At 39.0% G+C, this 12,412-nt stretch overlaps 1 long non-coding RNA gene across 1 annotated transcript in view; it reads left to right on the forward strand.

The window, feature by feature from the left end:
• Positions 1–11,191, forward strand: part of LOC122699837 — an 85,323-nt gene extending 74,132 nt beyond the window's left edge. Inside the window, exon 3 of the long non-coding RNA XR_006342690.1 lies at positions 10,991–11,191. This is a non-coding gene — a long non-coding RNA (uncharacterized LOC122699837). The remainder of the gene's footprint in view (positions 1–10,990) is intronic.
• Positions 11,192–12,412: the final 1,221 nt, after the last annotated feature.

The raw sequence follows: 12,412 nt of genomic DNA on the forward strand, positions 1-12,412 counted from the left end.
GGACTGAGCCTGCGTCTCCTGCATTGGCAGGTGGATACTTTACCACTGAGTCACTTGGGAAGCCTAAGTCAGGGCCTCCTATTGGCCAAATCAGACCACTGCCAGAGGATAAGCCAATGGAAGCAGCCCACACAGGCCAGCCTCCCCAGGCACAGAGCTGGGCAGAAAGTGGGTTTGGAAGAACCAGTGGAAAATATCCACTGCATCCCCGTGTCTCCTATATTTTCTTTTTAGTCTCACTTGTTGAACTTCTTCCATCACCGTTTCTGTATGTATAATGTTCTTGAGGGCTCTGTATACCCCTCTTCTCCTTGCCCTAGACAATTTCACCTAGTTCCTGGCGTCAGATAGCATTGCTTAGTTGTTGATTTCCAGGTCCCTATCTATAGTTTGTTTTTTTTTTTCCTCTCCCAAGCTCCATTCATAACATGTGTTCATATGAAAATACTCGCCACTCCCTCTATTTTTAACACATTCAGATGGAACTCATCTGTCTCTCCGTTGAATTCTCTCTGAACTCTATTCAGAGTTCATGTTCTTCTCCCAGAGACTTAGGCTAACATCATCACACTCACTCTTTCCCTCATTCTTATCTAGCCAGTTGTCTGCTAAGTTCTGTGAATTCCTTCTCCAAATTTTCCACAATATTCCTTCCCTTCTTTCTATTACCATGGAAAAAGAAAGTGAAAGGGTTAGCTACTCAGTTGTGTCCGACTCTTTGCAACCCCATGGACCATAGCCTGCCAAGCTCCTCTGTCCATGAAATTCTCCAGGCAAGAACACTGGGAGTGGGTTGCCATTCCCTTCTCCAGGGGATCTTCCTGACCCAGGAATCGAACCTGTCTCCTGCCTTGCAGGAAGATTCTTTACCATCTGAGCCACCAGGGAATGGGCAAGGCTAGGTCATACTCTCATTTTTTTTTTTCTGTGCTCTTTTTAAAACTAATAATGTCCTTGCTTCTAGTCTTTGTTTCATTCTGTCTCCCACACTACTGAAATTATCTTTCTAAAGCAGTACACATTTTGTTAAACGCTTTTGTGAAACCCTTCATTGTCTTAACATTATCTAAAAGATAAGCTCAGCAGCTTAGGTGAGTTTTCATAGGGCATTTCATTGTAACCCCTACCTATCTTTCTCTTCTCATAGCTTAGCATATGTCCTTTTCATTAAAAAAAAAAAAAAAGTATTATTGGTTTTATTTCTTTTTTAATTTGTTAGTTAATCTGGTTGTACTACGTTTCAGTCATGGCGTGCAGGATCTTCTGTCTTCCTTGCGGCTTGCACGATCTTTAGTTGTGCCATGTGAACTATTAGTATGAATTTCTTAAAAGCATATATCCTTTTAAATAATTCACAATTCATACCTCCCTTCCTTTTATCAGGCTACTCCCTGTCTTCCTTATTCCTTTAAATTAAGACATGCCATTGCACATGTAAATGAGGGAGGTTGTCCATTTAACATGACAAGGAGTGAAGGTGATTGTGGCGATTGGACAGCAGGGCCAGTGTAAAGAAATCGTTTTAGTCCTGTCCTGGGATTGTTGCCATGTGGGGATGTAGATTCTTTGGGGATGTTTATTTTTTTTCAAGAGAACTTGAAAATTTGAATTTTTCTGTTGAAACTCCCTTGTGCAGATCTGCAAGAACCAATAATCATGTGAATTTATCATATGTCCAGGATATACTTGTGTAAGAGCATCTCTGACAGGTTCAGTGTGACGGAATCCTAGAGAGGCACATCAGACAAACCCTGAAGAGAGCTATGTGGACATTCCATGTACTGCACAAGGTTCCGGATCCTCCTGCTCATTATTCAGTGGGGGGTTCGTATTCTGTGTACTGCATGAAAGAAATATAACCATGTGGTTTAAAAAAAAAAAAAGTGAAACAAGGCAGCCATCTGATGATTCTCAAATGTTGGAAGCTGAAACCAGCTCACACTCCTGCATCTGGAGAGATTTGGGGGTAAATCCATCAATTTTCTCAACATGCAATGGCAAAAGCAATTAGCTTTGTGGGGGAGACCCAGATTCAGTATTCAAGGGGGAATGCAGTGAGGTTCTGTTTTTTGTAGGGGTGGGACGATGGGTAAATTGCATCTTCTAACAGGGTGACCCTGGCTATGGGTCTAACCCTGGATTTCTGATCACAGGATGCTCACGTGTGGTGACTTTTTCAGCTAGGATGTGGCAAACGCTGTGAATGAACTCTTGAGAAGGTAGGTTTCATAGACTTTCATACCCTGAATTCTGTATTCTCACCTGGTCTTCTGAGTAGAATGGTTAATCCCTTGACTATAGAGTTAGAAGATGTCTTAGAAAAGTGCACTCTGTGTCCAGAGCATTAGAATCATCTGGTTTCTTGGAACATGTAGACTTCTAAAAGGCTAGAGTTTTGCCAAGACTCCCACCATACCTCTTAACCCTCATACTGGGGTGAGGATGTCTGATGCACTTACACAAATAGAGCTTTCTGGGTCTCTCAGGGGTACTTGAAACAACATGTATCACTAGGTAGGGTCAGCAGTACCATTGGTGTGGAAAGGCCAGATACCTAGTGTCACCAGTCTGAGAGATGGCAAGCAGACCACTAGAAAAATACCAAAGACCCTTGATTGGGGGAACCTCCTACTCCTAATCCCTGTATCCTTTGGACAGTCTCAGGATGGACTTTATTTCAGATCTTGTGTCTTCTATCCTCCTATAGTCATAAAGACGGACACTTTCTTAGATGGCACACATTGTATCTCCTCCATTCTCCTCATGTTCATGAGAATTTCTGCAACCCTTGTCATGAAGGAAGATGTTCATCTCCTTGAAGTATCAGTCTTCTGGTTCTCAGATACTTGGTCCAAATTTATATCTTAGATTTTGGGAGCACTGTTCAAATTCCTTCATGTTCACCCATATGTTCATCATCACTTGCTATAGACTAATGGCCTGATGGAACAATTCAACTGCTCCTTTAGCGATGCCCTACTCCTACTTATCCTACACAAATCATAACTTCCTCAGATACTGCAGAATCTGCACAGACTCACCTGACTATTCATCCACCCACAATCACTCGAGCAGCTAATGCTTCCTTAATCTCAGGTAGTTAACATCACCTATAGAAGTCACAGTCCATTCAGAAGGACTTATAGCACATTCTGATAATCCTAAGAACTAAGTAAAACATAATTTGCTTGTCACTAAACCCAAGAAGAGGTTATTTAACTTAGATAAGTCATCTGGTTTATTATCAAGAAAATAGCTGTGTATGATTACAACTATAGGACTGGTCCTGGTAGCCTAATATTCCCTTTCATGGCTATCTTCCACAAATGGCCCTTTTTTAAAGCTCCCCAGGCCCTTCCCAAAGGAACCTGGGAATTACCTTCTGCCCCATGAATATAGGGCTTCCCAGGTGGTGCTAGTGTTAAAGAACCTGCCTGCCAAAGCAGGAGACATAAAAGATGTGGATTTGATCCCTGGGTTGGGAAGATTCCCTGGAGGAGGGCATGGCAACCCACTGCAGTATTCTTGCCTGGATAATTCCATGGATGGGCTACAGTCCATAGGGTTGCAAAGAGGCAGACATGACTGAAATGACTTAGCACTCACGCACACACCCACAAATATAGCAGCAATGCGTCATACCCCACAGCGGGAACATGTGAGAGCCAACGGTGAACAGCAGTGTGGCAGTGCCTGGTCTGGACTGGACTGGCTCTCTGCCTACCCTATGGAGATGCCCCCTACCCCTGCCCCCAGCCCCACAGAACTCTCATCAAATGGCTTGACTCAAAACACATTTTCTCAAAACAGAAGATCCTAAAATTTAGGAACTCCTATATTCCTGATTTGTCCATTGTAATACTTTCCATCCGTCATCCAGTTCAAATGATGACTTAATTTGTCATATGTTCCCTGCCCACACAGCCAGAACTAATGGATTCTTCCTCTGAGCTTCCATAGGCATCTCCTGTAGGGGAAGCAAAGAATAGCTGCAAACTCTAGAGCCTTCACAGTGTGATGGTTGTGTACAAATAAGAAATATTATATTATTTAATCCCTACAATCACATTGTGAGATAGTATTTGTAGCTCCATGTATAGATAAGAAAACTAAGACTTGAAAAAGTAATTACAACTTGCTTGAGGTCACATAGATATTAAATAGCAGAACCAGAATTCATGTTTCTTTCACATTAAAAGTCTGTGCTTCTCTCTGTAGCATAGTTTTCCAATTTATTTCATTTCTTCTGTAATGTATTCAATCTTCAAAGAGAATGAGCTGGAGAGTGCATGCCTAACTTAAAACATTCAAATTGGACAGTCAATAAAGTAAGCCAACAAAACAAGGCTGTAGACCGGATTTACCTACAGGCTGTGGGTTTGCAAACCATGGTTAAACACCTGATTCTATAACTAAAGATCTTCAGGGTCTGGAAACTCCCCATTTAGCAAACCCCCTGTGTCTTGTCCAGGCCTTTTCCCAATAATAAATAGATAAGATGTCCACTCAGTGAAATGAGAAAATGAGAAACTTGCCTTTAATCTTCCAACTCATAGTCATTTTTGTTTCTATAGACTCTATCCATACCAAGGTAATTTAAAACTATTAAAATAGTTTGACTAACACCTGCCCCCTCTCAATCACTCATCTAGAATTTCGAGCTGAAAGATGAGACACCAAGACCAAACCTTGCATATTGATCTGATTCGTTTTTTTGGCCTCAAAAATCACAACACAGATGCTTGGTTTCCCAGTGGCCCTGAAGATGTGACCTGCTGAACAGGGCAGAGTGGTTTTACTCCTGAGAGGAAATTTTTTTTTTTTTTAATCCATAAGCTGTGTTTAAATGAGGGTGTTACACAGTGAAACCTTGAATGAAACTTAGGTGTGTCTCATGAAAATGCCAGTGGGAACAATGGCTCCAGCCAGTTCCTCATTCTATAAAATACCCATCCCCACTAGCCAGTTCATCAATCTAACTGGCCTCAAGGAGAAACTCTGGTATGTGGTTTGCAGAAAATGAAAGAGAACTGCTTCAGGGAAACAAAAATCCAAAAAAATCTGTCATTAACTGTTGGTTTTCTGACAAGGAAGATTTATGAGTAATCTTATTTTATAAAAATTATAAAGCATCTGAACTAAAAATAGGTACCTGACCCAAACTAGAAGATGAAGAGATTATTTTGTCATTCAAGAATGCATTTGCTTTCATGTTCTACTACTGTAGACTTTGTATAAATTTGCACATACTAATTTTCTTGGTATGAAGGTCAAGGTTGTCCTTAACATAGAAGGTCCTACTTATGGCAGAATTTCCAAATTTATCTTAAAGAAGGATAATTGTCCTGTAATAATTTTAAACCCATGCTCATGGGTAGAGTCATTTCAAGCAAATGCTGATACATTTTGGAACTCTTCCCAATAAACTTTGAGGTTTTGACATCATTTATTATCATTCTGTGGCTACATTAACTACTATTTTAAGGGCAGCCACAAAGATTGACCATGTGTAACTGGAAATCTTAAAACTCTTAAGTTTATTTAAAGTGTAATTACCACATGTTTTGAATTAAACTTTGTACTACTTTGCCCAGATTTCTTCAAATAAACTTATCCTTGGACAGACAAGTACAGTATGCTAATATAATATATAGGACAATCTAAGTCTGTAACTTTAACAGCTTAGTTTTACATCCTTGCATTTAGTTGCATCTTGAAAATTTCTCAGTAAATCAAAGACTTGTCTCTGTTTCTATCAGCAGTACTGGAGATGTTTTAAGTTTTCTCTTGATCCTGGGATTTTGATTCCCCAAATCTCACCCCATTCCCTAATCCAAAAGCATGCATCTTTCTGTATTTTATCATTGTATTATATATTTTCTTGAATATTAAATTAATATTCAGTGTTTCATTATTATGACCATATACATATGTAAGTAGGTAAATATAGTTCATTGCATATATGGTCATATTATGCTATATTTAATATATAGGAAATTCTTTTTATTTTCCCTGAAATTAATGATCCCAGTGTCTTAAGATGGATATGCACTCTGCACCTCATTCTTTGCTGACTTCCATATGGCCACTTTGCACAATTATATTACCCACCTGACCCAGAAGAAATTGTTTTCTGTGATCCTATAATCCCAGCTAGTACTTTCTAAAAGAATTCTAAGACTCCTTTCACTTTCACACTCAGGTCATATATTAAGTTCCTTTTTTTTTTTTCCATAGAAATTCCCTCCTCGAATCCTCTCGCCTTTTCTGATGTGTACTGATTGTTTTCTAGATCCACTGTACAACTGTTGTCTTGGAACTTCTGCTCTAGGAAATGGTAGATTACCAAAGTACTCAATATCCTTTACCCATATCTGAATCCCCACCCCTTACAATGTGTCTTTGCAGCTTCTCTCAGTGGAATTTATTTCCCTGCCTTTGAGACTTGACTGGCTTTGTGACTGACTGTAGCCAACAGAATGCACCAGAAGTGATGATGTGCCTCTTCCTCCTAGGTTCATTTCCTCTTTCGCTCTTGGAACCCTGCTGCCCCTATGAGAACAATCCCAGTCTAGCTGGAGGATGAACATTTATGTGAAACCAAGCTGATCTACTCCACTGAGGCTGTCCTAGAATAGGTAAACCCTAGTTGATCCAGAATTAGATTGCCAATTAGAAGAATTATGCATCTCAGCCTAGCTCAACTGGCCAAACTGCAGAATCTCTAGCTAAATAAATAGTTGCTATTTTAAGCCACTAAATTTTAGAGTAGTTATGCAAAATTTGTTACAGTGGTTTCCAAAAGAAGGTGCCAGATGAAATTTGGGAGGAGTATAAAGACAGCATGTTGAGGATGTAGTGATGGTGTTGGTCCTCACTAGGCACTAAAAGCTGGGGATTTGATCTGGATTTGATGTATCAGCAGCAACTTTGGTTCCAGAATATGTTGAACGTACTTAAAAAAATTGTAAAGATAATTCACATACTATAAAATTCTCACTTTTAAAGTATACAATCTAGTGGATTTTACTGTATCCACAAATTTATGCAACTATCGCCACTCTCTAATTCCAGGCAGCTTCATCACCCCTAAAAGTAGCCCCACATCTATTAGCAGTCACACTTCATTCCTTTCTCCCCCTACCCCAGCACCCATTAATCTATTTCTGCTCTATGGACTTGCCTATTCTGGACATTTCATATAAATGGAAGCATACAACATGTGGTCTTCTATGCTTGGTTCCTTTCAATTACTGGATAATTTTAGCCCTTATGTTTAGATCTTTGATCCATTTAGAGTTAACTTCTGTATACAGTGTGTGGTAGGGGGTCCACTTTTATTCTTTGCAAGTGGATATCCAGTTGTGTGTATATTTCTAGCTGAATGTATTCAGTGTGGGGCCAAAATTCTTCCCTAAACAATTCTAATACAGGAGGCAAAGATAGCAACACAGGCTCAGAAACACTTTCTCCTAAAATTGTGTGAAGTCTGTATTACTAGACAGACCTCACCCTTGGGCAGCACGGAAGTTCCAGGAATGCAAAAGACAAAAAGGCAAGTGAAACTGAAGTCGTTTAGTACCTTGGATGGAAAAGATAAGCACCGCAAATAATTCCTCATGATTGGGTTCCCAGTATTTCTAATCTTTGTAAGTAGGCAGCAATATCTGGAATGCACTTTGAGAAATGAGATGGTGAGTTTAGAGAGACCACCACAGAAACTGTGAATGAATAGTGCAAATAGTAACATTTGCTGGGAGATTTCACCCAACCAATTTTTCATCCATAGTTCATGGATTCTGAATAATAGACATCAACCGATTGCATGTGAAGATGCTACACCAATAGTTTCCCCATCTACTTTACTCCCCTCAGACATCATTGAATTTTTGTTATATGGTCTTTAGAAACTCTTGGAATGGATTCTCAGAGTATACTTTCGACTGCAGGAGCTGTTGATAGAGGCTGGGGATCATCTGGTTTCCTCAGTTTGGTGGTTTTGGAGCCAGGACTGTAATAATCTTGTGTGTCATTTTAAGTCTTCAGCATCTTAGAAATGGGATTGTGATATTGTGATCAGCCATGAGAAATATATATTTTATTTTTGTTCTGGCACAGAACTCTTAAAACTCTAGGAATTTTCCCAAGAGATGAGAAAGATAAAGTTGTCTTTTGTTATATCAATGAGGTGAAAAGTACCTAAGGATGGGCGTTTCTTGCCAGGGTAGTTAACCACAGGATTAGAGAAGTGGGACCTTCAATTCTACTCCCTCACTCCCCAAAATCTGGAGCTTGAGTTCAGCCACCAATGGTTAATGACTTACTCAATCATGCCTATGTAATGAAGCCTCCAGAAAAACCCAAGAGGATAGGGTTCAGAGAGTTTCCTGGTTGGTGAGCAAATAGATATGAAGAGAGTGGTGCCCCAGAAGGGCATGGGAACTCCTAATCCTTTTCTCTAGCTTGTCCTATGCATCTCTCCCATCTGGCTATTCCTGATTTACATCCTTTAATATCCTTTGTAATAAACCAGTAATCTACTGAGTAAACAGGTTTCCTGAGTTTTGTAAGCTGCTCTAACAAATTAATCAAATCCAAGAAGGGGGTCATGGGAACCTCTGATATATAGCCAGTTTGTCAAAGCCACAGGTAACAACCTGGACTTGCAATTGGCATCTGAAGTGTAGGACAGTCTTGTGAGACTTTGTCCTTTACCTGTGGAGTCTAATACTGTCTCCTAGTAAGTGTCAGAATTGAATTGAATTATAGGACTCCCAGTTGGTGTCTGAGAATTATGTGATGGTATGGAAAACCTACACACATCAGAACTGGGCTCAGCAGCTGAAGGATGCACACAGAGAATTGGCATGAACTAAATGCCACTTTGATGTCAAGAAGGAATTACATCCATCCTAAGGACAGACAACCCAGGACAGGGCTGCTGAAGGAACAATAGTTTTACTGAGGCATTAAGAACTCCTTTACCTGACAGATGCAAGGATACTACATTAGGGAGGTTGTATTTTGAACTATAAGAATTTCAGACTGGATCATGAACTCACTTGATCAAGAAAAACTGATTTTTAACTTGAATACCTTTGGACTTCAACTCGCAACAACTTTTACTCACAAAGGCAAGAAAATTTGATTTGGATTTTAAAATGCAATGCTTTTGAATTGTAATATGATAATGGGAGAGTGTGTATATTAAAATCTGAGCCGTCTCTACATTGTTGACATTTTATTATTAGAGTATCTTTCTGCAGTTTTTTATTGGATATTTTCATGTTGTCACTTAATCTCATTACCGACTCTCTCATATGTTATGTCAGACAGTGTGCCTGGACATTATTTAGGGCAAAAAATAAAACAGTGAATGGGTTTTCAGCTTTGGCTGCAAAAGAAATTTGAAATTAATTTACTTATTGCATCCTTCAAACTCATTTTTAGTGCTTTCCAGGTGGAAAATCAATATTGATTCCCAATGGTCTCAGGAGGATGCCTAAAAGAGAATGTTGTGGGGATGACTTCATGAAGCACTCTTCTGATGTATGTATGCATGTTCAGTTGTGTCTGACTCTTTGCGACTCTGTGGACTGCAGCCTACCAGCCTCCTAAGTCTATGGGATTTCCCAGGCAAGAATATTGGAGTGGGTTGCCATTTCCTCCCTCTGGGGACCTTCCTGAATCAGCGATTGAACCTGTGTCTCTTGCATCTTCTGCATTGGCAGGTGGATTCTTTACCACTGACCCACTTGGGAAGCCCACTCTTCTGATAGACATCTATTTTCACCCCAGAATAATAGCCAGCCACCCCCATCCCCAACTGACTATATACTTCATGATTAAGCCCAATATGTTAAGGTGGAAAAAAAAAACAAAGTTAGTGAATTTTTTTGGAGTACTATTTCTCTTCCAGATGTTTTTCTCCATGTGGGGAGATCTCATGTAGTATAATTCTTGTCCATTTTCTCCCCTTCACCTGATTCCACAGGGGAGGACCCAAGCTTCTCACTGCAAGGTGCTTGGTTTTTCAAAAGTAATATCTAGAAAGTAAGCGTTCTAAGCACCTTGGGCAGAAGCTGTCTGCTTAAGATAAAGTAGCTTCAGTGGTCTCAGAAAGTTATGTCTGTTATATTCAATTCATTAAATAAGTCACTAAAGCCAGTTTGGTTTCCAGGGGAGCAGTATTAGACTGTACCTTTTGATGTGAGAGACAGTAGGCTTATCTGCAAAGTAGGATTGATGGTGGCCTTCTCTGGAGATTATCTACTATACATACTGTATCTTTTCCCATCCCTTCACTTTCAACCTGTTTATACTCATAATTAAAATGTTTCTTAGAGGCAGCATGATGTTGGGTCTTGATTTATTTTAATACAAACTAATCATTTCTACCACTTAATATACATGTTTAGTTCATTTACACATAATATCGTTATTGGTATAGCTGCATGGAAGTCTCCCATGTTACTGTTTTATATTTAACCCATTTGTTCCTCTACTTTTTCCTCCTCTCTGGAGCAAATTGCACTTGTTTTAGTATCCCATTTCTGTTTATGTATTATCTTCATAATTCTTTGTGTTAAATTTGCTTTTAGTAATTACTTTGGAGTGTACAATATGAATTATTTAATTGTCATCTCCTTTAATGAACAGCATAAGTACCTTGAATAGAACAATTCCCTCTATTTCCTTCCACACTTTGTATTCTTATCATTTTATACGTTACCACTATATATATTATAAATACCATAACCATGTTTCTGTTTTGGTTTTAGTTAAAAGTTTGTTAAAGAAAAACATGTTTATGTGTAAATAGAATCTATACTATCCCATAAGGAAATCATATGTGTATGTATAATACATATTATGTTATATAAAAGAAATATGTATGTGTGTGTATACATACGAATCTATGACAGATAAATGGATAGATAGACTCCATCTCAAGGGGCATCTCTCTCAAATCTCCTCTCCTTCTCTTTAGGTCAGTACTCCCAAGCACTGAGAGAAGACCCATGGAAGAGACCTGGTGAGTGATTGGAGTCTTGCCTTGTGGCTTGCTGAAGCTTCTTTGAATTGTAATCAATCATGCTTCCCATATGAGACTATTAAAAGGTCATTAGAATTTTGACTACTAAGTCTGTGGATGGATTTTCTTCTCCTGCTGAAGCTGTGCCAGGTATGAGGCCAGTGTTCGGCCCTTTTTCTCCTGGAAAGCATTCCTCACTCTCTGGGGTGCAGTTCATTTGGGTTTCTTTGTGTCCTCTTCTTATGGGTTTCAAAGTATGATTCTGCAGCTTTTCCAGCCTTCTGTTGTTGAGTTTTTGTTCCTTTCTACATATGAATTAGAGAAGAATTTTTCCAAATTCCTTAGAATTAAGAGAATTCACATTTAGGGTCCCTTCAACCTCAGAGGAATTTGTCAAATTCAAGTTTCCCACTCCAGTTTCAGCTTAAATATCATTTCCTTAGGAGAGAGTTCCTCTAATAATCCTTTTATTTCTCTTCTAATTGTAAATCATTTTCTTTGTGAGATTCTCAGTAGTTGTGATAGTGATAGGACTAATACTCTGTGATTAATGTGGCTACTGTAACCAAAAACACGAACAGATAGGGGGAAGAGAGGATTTTCTGGATAGCAGTTGTGTTTTTGTCTGCCTTGCGTTCTATTTGTTGTCTTTAACTATCAGTGGCCCCCATTCCTTTGGACAAATGCTTCTCATATGTTCTCTAGAGACTTAAGGACGGTTATTGTACAGCACCGCCTAGTTATACCTCATTCCTGTTCTAGGTAGGTAAGCGATGGAGGCTGAGCCAACCAGAGAACCCTACTAAGTACCAACATCAGTGTTATTCATTGCAAGGCACACAGTACTGCATACCCAAGGTTGCAAGACACAGTCTCCCAACTTAAGCTTAGTCAATACAGGCAATTCATGTATTTATGACACTGAAAAGGACAAGAAGTTTGTTTCAAAAATTGGATCACAAGCATTTTTTTTTTAACATGTGGATTTCATTTAATAATGAAAATAATGCATGTTAATGTATGTTCTACTTTTGTATCATTTTAGACATGACATTATTTAATAGGTTCTTATCAGCATGATAGGTCAAGGGACCTGGTTTCATTACTAATTCTTTAGCAGCTGGTTGAATATTCTGCAGTTATACAATAAACTACTGTATACCTGCTTGGGGAGATAATACCTTACATCCTAAATGGAAATTACCAGTACCACTGCAGCTCATTTAAAAAAAAAAAAAAAGGTTATTATGGAGAAAACACATCTATGGCAATAATAATTTCCTTTTTAATTTCAAATGGTCTACTTTTAGGGATTCAGCATCAGTATAATGCAACCTGTAGTAGGGTCCATCTACCTGCCTTTCTTTCACCCTTCTT

The sequence above is a fragment of the Cervus elaphus genome, chromosome 9, assembly GCF_910594005.1.
Source record: "Cervus elaphus chromosome 9, mCerEla1.1, whole genome shotgun sequence".
Taxonomy (NCBI): Eukaryota; Metazoa; Chordata; class Mammalia; order Artiodactyla; family Cervidae; genus Cervus; species Cervus elaphus.